Raw genomic sequence first — 14,735 nt, forward strand, 5'->3', positions numbered from 1 at the left:
TTTAATTCCGAACCAATTCCTGTGTTTAATCGTCAATTAGAAGGTCCAAGGTATACAGTAAACCTGATGTGAAGCATCAGAATCTAAAACTGGACTCACAGCAGAGGTTTTAATCATAGTAATTTAGTGTGTCTGTCCTCTTGTACTTAAGTCGGCATTGTGCCTTTTGTATTAAATTCGGATGCAATTTCTGTATTTAATCGTCAATAAGACGGTCCAAGGTATACAGTAAAACTGAGGTGAAGCATCAGAATCCAAAACTGGACTCTCAGGAGAGGTTCAAACCATAGAAAGTTAGAGTGTCAGGCCTCTTGTACTTAAGTCGGCATTCTGCCTTTTGTATTGAATTCAGATGCAATTTCTGTGTTTCATCGTCAAGTAGAAGTTCCAAGGGATACAGTAAACATGAAGTGCAGCTTCGGAATCTAAAACTGGACTCAAAGGAGAAGTTCAAATCTTAGAAAGTTAGAGTGTCAGTCCTCTTGTACTTAAGTCGGCATTGTGCCTTTTGTATTAAATTCGGATGCAATTTCTGTCTTTCATCGTCAATAAGAAAGTCCAAGGGATACAGTAAACCTGAAGTGAAGCATCGGAATCTTAAACTGGACTCACAGGAGAGGTTCAAATCATAGAAATTTAGAGTGTCAGTCCTCTTGTACATAAGTCGGCATTGTGCCTTTTGTATTAAATTCGGAAGCAATTTCTGTGCTTCATCGTCAATAAGAAAGTCCAAGGGATACAGTAAACCTGAAGTTAAGCATCGGAATCTAAGACTGGACTCACAGGAGAGGTTCAAATCATAGGACGTCAGAGTGTCAGTTCTCTTATACATAATTCGGCATTGTGCCTTTTGTATAAAATTCGGATGCAATTTCTGTGTTTCATCGTCAATAAGAATGTCCAAGGTATACAGTTAACCTGAAGAGAAGCATCGGAATCTACAACTCAACTCACAGGAGAGGTTCAAGTCATAGAAAGTTAGAGTGTCAGTCCTCTTGTACTTAAGTCGGCATTATGCCTTTTGTATTAAATTCGGATGCAATTTCTGTGTTTCATCGTCAATAAGAAGGTCCAAGGGATACAGTAAACCTGAAGTGAAGCATCGGAATCCAAAACTGGACTCACAGGAGAGGTTCAAATCATAGAAAGTTAGAGTGTCTGTCCTCTTGTACTTAAGTCGGCATTGTGCCTTTTGTATTAAATTCGGATGCAATTTTTGTGCTTTATCGTCAATAAAAAGGTCTACGGTATACAGAAAACCTGAAGAGAAAGCATCGGAATCTAAAACTGGTCTCACAGGAGTGGTTTAAATCATAGAAAGTTAGAGTGTCAGTCGTCATGTACTTAAGTCGGCATTGTGCCTTTTGTATTAAATTCGGATGATAATTCTGTGTTTCATCGTCAATAAGAAGGTCCAATGTTTACAGTAAACCTGAAGTGAAGCATCGAAATCTAAAACTCAACTCACAGGAGAGGTTCAAATCATAGAAAGCTAGAGTGTCAGTCCTCTTGCACTTAAGTCGGCATTGTGCCTTTTGTATTAAATTTGGATGCAGTTTCTGTATTTCATCGTCAATAAAAAGGTCCAAGGGATACAGTAAACCTGAAGTGAAGCATCGGAATCTAAAACTGGTCTCAAAGGAGAGGTTCAAATCATAAAAAGTTAGAGGTCAGTCCTCTTGTACTTAAGTCGGCATTGTGCCTTCTGTATTAAATTCGGAAGCAATTTCTGTGTTTCATCGTCAATAAGAAGGTCCAAGGGATACAGTAAACCTGAAGTGAAGCATCGGTATCTAAAGCTGGACTCACAGGAGAGGTTCAAATGATAGAAAGTTAGAGTGTCAGTCTTCTTGTACTTAAGTCGGCATTGTAACTTTTGTATTAAATTCGGATGCAATTTCTGTATTTCATCGTCAATAAGAAGGTCCAAGGTATACAGTAAACTTAAAGTGAAGCATCGGAATCTAAAACTGGACTCACAGGAGAGGTTCAAATCACAGAAGTTAGAGTGCCAGTCCTCTTGTACTTAAGTGGGCATTCTCCCTTTAGTATTAAATTCGGATGCAATTTCTGTATTTCATCGGCAATAAGAAGGTCCAAGGTATACAGTAAACCTGAAGTGAAGCATCAGAATCCAAAACTGGACTCACAGGACGGGTTCAAACCATAGAAAGTTAGAGTGTCAGTCCTCTTGTACTTAAGTCGGCATTGTGCCATTTGTATTAAATTCGGTTCCAATTTCTGTGTTTCATCGTCAATAAGAATGTCCAAGGTATACAGTAAACCTGAAGTAAAGCATCGGAATCTGCAACTCAATTCACAGGAGAGGTTCAAATCATAGAAATTTAGAGTGTTAGTCCTCTTGTACTTAAGTCGGCATTGGGCCTATTGTATTAAATTCGGATGCAATTTCTGTGTTTCATCGTCAATAAGAAGGTCCAAGGTATACAGTAAACCTGAAGTGAAGCATCGGAATTTAAAACTGGATTCACAGGAGAGGTTTAATTCATAGAAAGTTAGAGTGTCTGTCCTCTTGTACTTAAGTCGACATTGTGCCTTTTGTATTAAATTCGGATGCAATTTCTGTGGTTCATGGTCAATAAGAAGGACCAAGATATACAGAAAACGTGAAGAGAAAGCATCGGAATCTAAAACTAGTCTCACAGGAGCGGTTAAATCATAGAAAGTTAGAACGTCAGTCCTCTTGTACTTAAGTCGGCATTGTGCCTTTTGTATTACATTCGGATGCAATTTCTGTCTTTCTTCGTCAATAAGAAGGTCTAAGGTATACAGTAAACCTGAAGTGAAACATCGGAATCTAAAACTGGTCTCACAGGAGAGGTTTAAATCATAGAAAGTTAGAGTGTCAGTCCACTTGTACTTAAGTCGGCATTGTGCCTTTTGTATTAAATTCGGATGCAATGTCTGTGTTTCATCGTCAATAAGAAGGTCCAAGGGATACAGTTAACCTGAAGTGAAGCATCGGTATCTAAAACTGGACTCACAGGAGGGGTTCAAATGATAGGAAGTTACAGTGTCAGTCCTCTTGTACTTAAGTCGGCATTGTGCCTTTTGTATTAAATCTGGATGAAATTTTTTGCTTCATCGTCAATAAGACGCTCCAAGGGATACAGTAAGACTGATGTTAAGCATCGGAATCTAATACTGGACTCACAGGAGACGTTCAAATCATAGGACGTTAGAGTGTCAGTCCTCTTGTACTTAATTCGGCATTGTGCCTTTTGTATTAAATTCGGATGAAATTTCTGTGTTTCATCGTCAATGAGAAGGTCCAAGGGATACAGTAAACCTGAAGTGAAGCATCGGAATCTAAAACTGGACTCGCAGGAGAGGTTCATATCATAGAAAGTAAGAGTGTCTGTCCTCTTGTACTTAAGTCGGCATTGTGCCTTTTGTATTAAATTCGGATGCAATTTCTGTGTTTCATCGTCAATAAGAATGTCCAAGATATACAATAACCCTGAAGTAAAGCATCGGAATCTTCAACTCACACTTAGGAGAGGTTCAAATCATAGAAAGTTAGAGTGTCAGTCCTCTTGTACTTAAGTTGGCATTGTGCCTTTTCCATTTAATTCGGAAGCAATTTCTGTGTTTCATCGTCAATAAGAATGTCGAAGGTATAGAGTAAACCTGAAGTGATGCATCGGAATCTAAAACTGGATTGAAAGGAAAGGTTTAAATCATAGGAAGTTAGAGTATCAGTCCTCTTGTACTTAAGTCGGCATTGTACCTTTTGTATTAAATTCGGATGCAATTTCTGTGTTTCATCATCAATAAGAAGGACCAAGGGATACAGTAAACCTGAAGTGAAGCATCGGAATCTAAAACTGGACTCACAGGAGAGGTTCAAATCATAGAACGTTGGTGTGTCAGTCACCTTGTACTGAAGTCGGCAATGTGCCTTTTGTATTAGATTCGGATGCAATTTCTGTGGTTCATCGCCAATAAGAAGGTCCAAGGAATAGAGTAAACCTGAAGTGAAGCATCGGAATCCAAAACTGGACTCACAAGAGAGCTTCAAATCGCAGAAAGTTAGAGTGTCAGTGCTCATGTACTTAAGTCGGCATTGTGCCTTTTTTAATAAATTCGGATGCAATTTTTGTGTTTCATCGTCAATAAGAAGGTCCAAGGGATACAGTAAACCTGAAGTGAAGCATCGGAATCCAAAACCGGGCTCACAAGAGAGGTTCAAATCATAGCAAGTTATAGTGTCAGTCCTCTTTTACTTAAGTCGGCATTGTGCCTTTTGTATTAAATTCGGATTCAATTTCTGTGTTTCATTGTCAAATAGAAGGTCCAAGGGATACAGTAAACCTGAAATGAAGCATCGGAATCTAAAACTGGACTCACAGGTAAGGTTCAAATCATAGAAAGTTAGAGTGTCAGTCCTCTAGTTCTTAAGTCGGCATTGTGCCATTTGTATTAAATTCGGATGCAATTTCTGTGTTCCATCGTCAATAAGAAGGTCCAAGGGATACAGTAAACTTGAAGTGCAGCATCGGAATCTAAAACTGGGCTCAAAGGCGAGGTTCAAATCATTGAAAGTTAGAGTGTGAGTCCTCTTGTACTTATGTCGGCATTGTGCCTTTTGTATTAAATTCGGATGCAATTTCTGTATTTCATCGTCAATAAGAAGGTCCAAGGTATACTGTAAACCTGAAGTGAAGCGTCGGAATCTAAAACTGGACTCACAGGAGAGGTTCAAATCATAGAAAGTTAGAGTGTCAGTCCTCTTGTAGTTAAGTCGGCATTATACCTTTTGTATTAAATTCGGATGCAATATCTGCGTTTCATCGTCAATAAGAAGGTCCAAGGTTTACAGTAAACCTGAGTGAAGCATCGAAATCTAAAACTGCACTCACAGGAGCGGTTAAATCCTAGAAAGTTAGAGTGTCAGTCCTCTTGTACTTACGTCGTCATTGTGCCTTTTGTATTAAATTCGGATGCAATTTCTATGTTTCATCGTCAATAAGCAGATCCAAAGTATACAGTAAAAATGAAGTGAAGCATCGGAATCTAAAACTGGTCTCACAGGAGTGGTTTAAATCATAGAAAGTTAGAGTGTCAGTCCTCTTGTACTTAAGTCGGCATTGTGCCATTTGTATTAAATTCGGATGCAAATTCTGTGTTTCATCGTCAATAAGAAGGTCCAATGTTTACAGTAAACCTGAAGTGAAGCATCGAAATCTAAAACTCAACTCACAGGATCGGTTCAAATCATAGAAAGCTAATGAGTCAGTCCTCTTGCACTTAAGTCGGCATTGTGCATTTTGTATTAAATTTGGATGCAATTTCTGTGTTTCATCGTCAATAAAAAGGCCCAAGGGATACAGTAAACCTGAAGTGAAGCATCGGAATCTAAAACTGGACTCACAGGAGAGGTTCAAATCATAAAAAGTTAGAGGTCAGTCCTCTTGTACTTAAGTCGGCATTGTGCCTTCTGTATTAAATTCGGTAGCAATTTCTGTGTTTCATCGTTAATAAGAAGGTCCAAGGGATACAGTTAACCTGTAGTGAAGCATCGGAATCTAGAACTGGACTCTCAGGAGAGGTTCAAATCATAAAAAGTTAGAGGTCAGTCCTCTTGTACTTAAGTCGGAATTGTGCCTTCTGTATTAAATTCGGAAGCAATTTCTGTGTTTCATCGTTAATAAGAAGGTCTGTGGGATACAGTAAACCTGAAGTGAAGCATCGGAATATAAAATTTGACTCACAGGAGGGGTTCAAATCATAGAAAGTTAGAGTTTCAGTCCTCTTTAACATAAGTCGGCATTGTGCCTTTTGTATTAAATTGGGATGCAATTTCTGTATTTCATCGTCAATAAGACGGTCCAAGGTATACAGTAAACCTGAGGTGAAGCATCAGAATCCAAAACTGGACTCACAGGAGAGGTTCAAACCATAGAACGTTAGAGTGTCAGGCCTCTTGTACTTAAGTCGGCATTCTGCCTTTTGTATTGAATTCAGATGCAATTTCTGTGTTTCATCGTCAATTAGAAGTTCCAAGGGATACAGTAAAAATGAAGTACAGCTTCGGAATCTAAAAGTGGACTCAAAGGAGAAGTTCAAATCACGGAAAGTTAGAGTGTCAGTCCTCTTGTACTTAAGTCGGCAATGTGCCTTTTGTATTAAATTCGGATGCAATTTCTGTCTTTCATCGTCAATAAGAAAGTCCAAGGGATACAGTAAACCTGAAGTGAAGCATCGGAATCTTAAACTGGACTCACAGGAGAGGTTCAAATCATAGAAATTTAGAGTGTCAGTCCTCTTGTACATAAGTCGGCATTGTGCCTTTTGTATTAAATTCGGAAGCAATTTCTGTGTTTCATCGTCAATAAGAAGGTCCAAGGGATACAGTAAACCTGAAGTAAAGCATCAGAATCCAAAACTGGACTCACAGGAGAGGTTCAAACCATAGAAAGTTAGAGTGTCAGGCCTCTTGTACTTAAGTCGGCATTCTGCCTTTCGTATTGAATTCGGATGCAATTTCTGTGTTTCATCGTCAATTAGAAGTTCCAAGGGATACAGTAAACATGAAGTGCAGCATCGGAATCTAAAACTGGACTCAAAGGAGCGGTTTAAATCATAGAGAGTTAGAGTGTCAGTCCTCTTGAACTTAAGTCGGCATTGTGCCTTTTGTATTAAATTCGGATGCAATTTCTGTGTTCATTGTCAATTAGAAAGTCCAAGGGATACAGTAAACCTGAAGTGAAGCATCGGAATCTGAAACTGGACTCACAGGAGAGGTTAAAATCATAGAATGTTACAGTGTCAGACCTCTTGTACTTCAGTCGGCATTGTAACTTTTGTATTAAATCTGGATGCAATTTCTGTGCTTCATCGTCAATAAGAAAGTCCAAGGGATACAGTAAACCTGAAGTTAAGCATCGGAATCTAAGACTGGACTCACAGGAGAGGTTCAAATCATAGGACGGCAGAGTGTCAGTCCTCTTATACTTAATTCGGCATTGTGCCTTTTGTATTAAATTCGGATGCAATTTCTGTGTTTCATCGTCAATAAGAATGTCCAAGGTATACAGTAAACCTGAAGTGAAGCATCGGAATCTACAACTCAACTCGCAGCAGAGGTTCAAATCATAGAAAGTTAGATTGTTAGTCCTCTTGTACTTAAATCGGCATTGGGCCTATTGTATTAAATTCGGATGCAATTTCTGTGTTTCATCGTCAATAAGAAGGTCCAAGGTATACAGTATACCTCAAGTGAAGCATCGTAATCTAAAACTGGTCTCACAGGAGAGGTTTAAATCATAGAAAGGTAGAGTGTCAGTCCTCTTGTACTTAAGTCAGCATTATGCCTTTTGTATTAAATTCGGATGCAATTTCTGTGTTTCATCGTCAATAAGAAGGACCAAGGTTTACAGTAAACCTGAAGTGAAGCATCGGAATCTAAAACTGGACTCACAGGAGAGGTTCAAATCATAGAAATTTAGAGTGTCAGTCCTCTTGTACTTCAGTCGGCCTTGTGCTTTTGTATTAAATTTGGATGCAATTTCTGTATTTCATCGTCAATAAGAAGGTCCAAGGTATACCGTAAACCTGAAGTGAAGCATCGGAATCTGAAACTGGACACACAGGAGAGGTTAAAATCATAGAAAGTTACAATGTCAGTCCTCTTGTACTTAAGTCGGCATTGTAACTTTTGTATTAAATCTGGATGCAATTTCTGTGCTTCATCGTCAATAAGAAAGTCCAAGGGATACAGTAAACCTCAAGTTAAGCATCGGAATCTAAGACTGGACTCACAGGAGAGGTTCAAATCATAGGACGTCAGAGTGTCAGTCCTCTTATACTTAATTCGGCATTGTCCCTTTTGTATTAAATTCGGATGCAATTTCTGTGTTTCATCGTCAATAAGAATGTCCAAGGTATACAGTAAACCAGAAGTGAAGCATCGGAATCTAAAACTGCACTCACAGGAAAGTTTAAAATCATAGAGAGTTAGAGTGTCAGTCCTCTTGTGCATAGGTCGTCATTGTGCCTTTTGAATTTAATTCCGAACCAATTCCTGTGTTTAATCGTCAATTAGAAGGTCCAAGGTATACAGTAAACCTGATGTGAAGCATCAGAATCTAAAACTGGACTCACAGCAGAGGTTTTAATCATAGTAATTTAGTGTGTCTGTCCTCTTGTACTTAAGTCAGCATTGTGCCTTTTGTATTAAATTCGGATGCAATTTCTGTATTTAATCGTCAATAAGACGGTCCAAGGTATACAGTAAAACTGAGGTGAAGCATCAGAATCCAAAACTGGACTCTCAGGAGAGGTTCAAACCATAGAAAGTTAGAGTGTCAGGCCTCTTGTACTTAAGTCGGCATTCTGCCTTTTGTATTGAATTCAGATGCAATTTCTGTGTTTCATCGTCAAGTAGAAGTTCCAAGGGATACAGTAAACATGAAGTGCAGCTTCGGAATCTAAAACTGGACTCAAAGGAGAAGTTCAAATCTTAGAAAGTTAGAGTGTCAGTCCTCTTGTACTTAAGTCGGCATTGTGCCTTTTGTATTAAATTCGGATGCAATTTCTGTCTTTCATCGTCAATAAGAAAGTCCAAGGGATACAGTAAACCTGAAGTGAAGCATCGGAATCTTAAACTGGACTCACAGGAGAGGTTCAAATCATAGAAATTTAGAGTGTCAGTCCTCTTGTACATAAGTCGGCATTGTGCCTTTTGTATTAAATTCGGAAGCAATTTCTGTGTTTCATCGTCAATAAGAAGGTCCAAGGGATACAGTAAACCTGAAGTGAAGCATCGGAATCTAAAACTGGACTCACAGGAGAGGTTCAAATCACAGAAAGTTAGAGTGTCAGTTCTCTTGTACTTAAGTGGGCATTGTGCCTTTTGTATTAAATTCGGATGCAATTTCTGTATTTCATCGGCAATAAGAAGGTCCAAGGTATACAGTAAACCTGAAGTAAAGCATCAGAATCCAAAACTGGACTCACAGGAGAGGTTCAAACCATAGAAAGTTAGAGTGTCAGGCCTCTTGTACTTAAGTCGGCATTCTGCCTTTCGTATTGAATTCGGATGCAATTTCTGTGTTTCATCGTCAATTAGAAGTTCCAAGGGATACAGTAAACATGAAGTGCAGCATCGGAATCTAAAACTGGACTCAAAGGAGAGGTTCAAATCATAGAGAGTTAGAGTGTCAGTCCTCTTGTACTTAAGTCGGCATTGTGCCTTTTGTATTAAATTCGGATGCAATTTCTGTGTTTCATCGTCAATTAGAAAGTCCAAGGGATACAGTAAACCTGAAGTGAAGCATCGGAATCTGAAACTGGACTCACAGGAGAGGTTCAAATCATAGGACGTCAGAGTGTCAGTCCTCTTATACTTAATTCGGCATTGTCCCTTTTGTATTAAATTCGGATGCAATTTCTGTGTTTCATCGTCAATAAGAATGTCCAAGGTATACAGTAAACCAGAAGTGAAGCATCGGAATCTAAAACTGCACTCACAGGAAAGTTTAAAATCATAGAGAGTTAGAGTGTCAGTCCTCTTGTGCTTAGGTCGTCATTGTGCCTTTTGAATTTAATTCCGAACCAATTCCTGTGTTTAATCGTCAATTAGAAGGTCCAAGGTATACAGCAAACCTGATGTGAATCATCAGAATCTAAAACTGGACTCACAGCAGAGGTTTTAATCATTAAAATTTAGTGTGTCTGTCCATGTTGTACTTATGTCGGCATTGTGCCTTTTGTATTAAATTCGGATGCAATTTCTGTATTTCATCGTCAATAAGACGGTCCAAGGTATACAGTAAACCTGAGGTGAAGCATCAGAATCCAAAACTGGACTCACAGGAGAGGTTCAAACCATAGAAAGTTAGATTGTCAGGCCTCCTGTTCTTAAGTCGGCATTCTGCCTTTTGTATTGAATTCAGATGCAATTTCTGTGTTTCATCGTCAATTAGAAGTTCCAAGGGATACAGTAAACATGAAGTGCAGCTTCGGAATCTAAAACTGGACTCAAAGGAGAAGTTCAAATCATAGAAAGTTAGAGTGTCAGTCCTCTTGTACTTAAGTCGGCATTGTGCCTTTTGTATTAAATTCGGATGCAATTTCTGTCTTTCATCGTCAATAAGAAAGTCCAAGGGATACAGTAAACCTGAAGTGAAGCGTCGGAATCTTAAACCGGACTCACAGGAGAGGTTCAAATCATAGAAATTTAGATTGTCAGTCCTCTTGTACATAAGTCGGCATTGTGCCTTTTGTATTAAATTCGGAAGCAATTTCTGTGTTTCATCGTCAATAAGAAGGTCCAAGTGATACAGTAAACCTGAAGTGAAGCATCGGAATCTATTACTGGACTCACAGGAGAGGTTCAAATCACAGAAAGTTAGAGTGTCAGTTCTCTTGTACTTAAGTGGGCATTGTCCCTTTTGTATTAAATTCAGATGCAATTTCTGTATTTCATCGTCAATAAGAAGGACCAAGGTTTACAGTAAACCTGAAGTGAAGCATCGGAATCTAAAACTGGACTCACAGGAGAGGTTCAAATCATAGAAATTTAGAGTGTCAGTCCTCTTGTACTTAAGTCGGCCTTGTGCTTTTGTATTAAATTTGGATGCAATTTCTGTATTTCATCGTCAATAAGAAGGTCCAAGGTATACCGTAAACCTGAAGTGAAGCATCGGAATCTGAAACTGGACACACAGGAGAGGTTAAAATCATAGAAAGTTACAATGTCAGTCCTCTTGTACTTAAGTCGGCATTGTAACTTTTGTATTAAATCTGGATGCAATTTCTGTGCTTCATCGTCAATAAGAAAGTCCAAGGGATACAGTAAACCTCAAGTTAAGCATCGGAATCTAAGACTGGACTCACAGGAGAGGTTCAAATCATAGGACGTCAGAGTGTCAGTCCTCTTATACTTAATTCGGCATTGTCCCTTTTGTATTAAATTCGGATGCAATTTCTGTGTTTCATCGTCAATAAGAATGTCCAAGGTATACAGTAAACCAAAAGTGAAGCATCGGAATCTAAAACTGCACTCACAGGAAAGTTTAAAATCATAGAGAGTTAGAGTGTCAGTCCTCTTGTGCATAGGTCGTCATTGTGCCTTTTGAATTTAATTCCGAACCAATTCCTGTGTTTAATCGTCAATTAGAAGGTCCAAGGTATACAGTAAACCTGATGTGAAGCATCAGAATCTAAAACTGGACTCACAGCAGAGGTTTTAATCATAGTAATTTAGTGTGTCTGTCCTCTTGTACTTAAGTCGGCATTGTGCCTTTTGTATTAAATTCGGATGCAATTTCTGTATTTAATCGTCAATAAGACGGTCCAAGGTATACAGTAAAACTGAGGTGAAGCATCAGAATCCAAAACTGGACTCTCAGGAGAGGTTCAAACCAAAGAAAGTTAGAGTGTCAGGCCTCTTGTACTTAAGTCGGCATTCTGCCTTTTGTATTGAATTCAGATGCAATTTCTGTGTTTCATCGTCAAGTAGAAGTTCCAAGGGATACAGTAAACATGAAGTGCAGCTTCGGAATCTAAAACTGGACTCAAAGGAGAAGTTCAAATCTTAGAAAGTTAGAGTGTCAGTCCTCTTGTACTTAAGTCGGCATTGTGCCTTTTGTATTAAATTCGGATGCAATTTCTGTCTTTCATCGTCAATAAGAAAGTCCAAGGGATACAGTAAACCTGAAGTGAAGCATCGGAATCTTAAACTGGACTCACAGGAGAGGTTCAAATCATAGAAATTTAGAGTGTCAGTCCTCTTGTAAATAAGTCGGCATTGTGCCTTTTGTATTAAATTCGGAAGCAATTTCTGTGTTTCATCGTCAATAAGAAGGTCCAAGGGATACAGTAAACCTGAAGTGAAGCATCGGAGTCTAAAACTGGACTCACAGGAGAGGTTCAAATCACAGAAAGTTAGAGTGTCAGTTCTCTTGTACTTAAGTGGGCATTGTGCCTTTTGTATTAAATTCGGATGCAATTTCTGTATTTCATCGGCAATAAGAAAGTCCAAGGTATACAGTAAACCTGAAGTAAAGCATCAGAATCCAAAACTGGACTCACAGGAGAGGTTCAAACCATAGAAAGTTAGAGTGTCAGGCCTCTTGTACTTAAGTCGGCATTCTGCCTTTCGTATTGAATTCGGATGCAATTTCTGTGTTTCATCGTCAATTAGAAGTTCCAAGGGATACAGTAAACATGAAGTGCAGCATCGGAATCTAAAACTGGACTCAAAGGAGAGGTTCAAATCATAGAGAGTTAGAGTGTCAGTCCTCTTGTACTTAAGTCGGCATTGTGCCTTTTGTATTAAATTCGGATGCAATTTCTGTGTTTCATCGTCAATTAGAATGTCCAAGGGATACAGTAAACCTGAAGTGAAGCATCGGAATCTGAAACTGGACTCACAGGAGAGGTTCAAATCATAAGACGTCAGAGTGTCAGTCCTCTTATACTTAATTCGGCATTGTCCCTTTTGTATTAAATTCGGATGCAATTTCTGTGTTTCATCGTCAATAAGAATGTCCAAGGTATACAGTAAACCAGAAGTGAAGCATCGGAATCTAAAACTGCACTCACAGGAAAGTTTAAAATCATAGAGAGTTACAGTGTCAGTCCTCTTGTGCTTAGGTCGTCATTGTGCCTTTTGAATTTAATTCCGAACCAATTCCTGTGTTTAATCGTCAATTAGAAGGTCCAAGGTATACAGCAAACCTGATGTGAATCATCAGAATCTAAAACTGGACTCACAGCAGAGGTTTTAATCATTAAAATTTAGTGTGTCTGTCCATGTTGTACTTATGTCGGCATTGTGCCTTTTGTATTAAATTCGGATGCAATTTCTGTATTTCATCGTCCATAAGACGGTCCAAGGTATACAGTAAACCTGAGGTGAAGCATCAGAATCCAAAACTGGACTCACAGGAGAGGTTCAAACCATAGAAAGTTAGATTGTCAGGCCTCCTGTTCTTAAGTCGGCATTCTGCCCTTTGTATTGAATTCAGATGCAATTTCTGTGTTTCATCGTCAATTAGAAGTTCCAAGGGATACAGTAAACATGAAGTGCAGCTTCGGAATCTAAAACTGGACTCAAAGGAGAAGTTCAAATCATAGAAAGTTAGAGTGTCAGTCCTCTTGTACTTAAGTCGGCATTGTGCCTTTTGTATTAAATTCGGATGCAATTTCTGTCTTTCATCGTCAATAAGAAAGTCCAAGGGATACAGTAAACCTGAAGTGAAGCGTCGGAATCTTAAACCGGACTCACAGGAGAGGTTCAAATCATAGAAATTTAGATTGTCAGTCCTCTTGTACATAAGTCGGCATTGTGCCTTTTGTATTAAATTCGGAAGCAATTTCTGTGTTTCATCGTCAATAAGAAGGTCCAAGTGATACAGTAAACCTGAAGTGAAGCATCGGAATCTATTACTGGACTCACAGGAGAGGTTCAAATCACAGAAAGTTAGAGTGTCAGTTCTCTTGTACTTAAGTGGGCATTGTCCCTTTTGTATTAAATTCGGATGCAATTTCTGTATTTCATCGGCAATAAGAAGGTCCAAGGTATACAGTAAACCTGAAGTAAAGCATCATAATCCAAAACTGGACTCACAGGAGAGGTTCAAACCATAGAAAGTTAGAGTGTCAGGCCTCTTGTACTTAAGTCGGCATTCTGCCTCTCGTATTGAATTCGGATGCAATTTCTGTGTTTCATCGTCAATTTGAAGTTCCAAGGGATACAGTAAACATGAAGTGCAGCATCGGAATCTAAAACTGGACTCAAAGGAGAGGTTCAAATCATAGAGAGTTAGAGTGTCAGTCCTCTTGTACTTAAGTCGGCATTGTGCCTTTTGTATTAAATTCGGATGCAATTTCTGTGTTTCATGGTCAATAAGAATGTCCAAGGTATACAGTAAACCTGAAGTGAAGCATCGGAATCTACAACTCAACTCGCAGGAGAGGTTCAAATCATAGAAAGTTAGAGTGTTAGTCCTCTTGTACTTAAGTCGGCATTGGGCCTATTGTATTAAATTCGGATGCAATTTCTGTGTTTCATCGTCAATAAGAAGGTCCAAGGTATACAGTATACCTGAAGTGAAGCATCGGAATCTAAAACTGGTCTCACAGGAGAGGTTTAAATCATAGAAAGTTAGAGTGTCAGTCCTCTTGTACTTAAGTCAGCATTATGCCTTTTGTATTAAATTCGGATGCAATTTCTGTGTTTCATCGTCAATAAGAAGGACCAAGGTTTACAGTAAACCTGAAGTGAAGCATCGGAATCTAAAACTGGACTCACAGGAGAGGTTCAAATCATAGAAATTTAGAGTGTCAGTCCTCTTGTACTTAAGTCGGCATTGTGCCTTTTGTATTAAATTTGGATGCAATTTCTGTGCTTCATCGTCAATAAGAAAGTCCAAGGGATACAGTAAACCTCAAGTTAAGCATCGGAATCTAAGACTGGACTCACAGGAGAGGTTCAAATCATAGGACGTCAGAGTGTCAGTCCTCTTATACTTAATTCGGCATTGTCCCTTTTGTATTAAATTCGGATGCAATTTCTGTGTTTCATCGTCAATAAGAATGTCCAAGGTATACAGTAAACCAAAAGTGAAGCATCGGAATCTAAAACTGCACTCACAGGAAAGTTTAAAATCATAGAGAGTTAGAGTGTCAGTCCTCTTGTGCATAGGTCGTCATTGTGCCTTTTGAATTTAATTCCGAACCAATTCCTGTGTTTAATCGTCAAT

The sequence above is a fragment of the Schistocerca serialis genome, chromosome 2 (genome assembly GCF_023864345.2).
Source record: "Schistocerca serialis cubense isolate TAMUIC-IGC-003099 chromosome 2, iqSchSeri2.2, whole genome shotgun sequence".
Classification (NCBI taxonomy): domain Eukaryota; kingdom Metazoa; phylum Arthropoda; class Insecta; order Orthoptera; family Acrididae; genus Schistocerca; species Schistocerca serialis.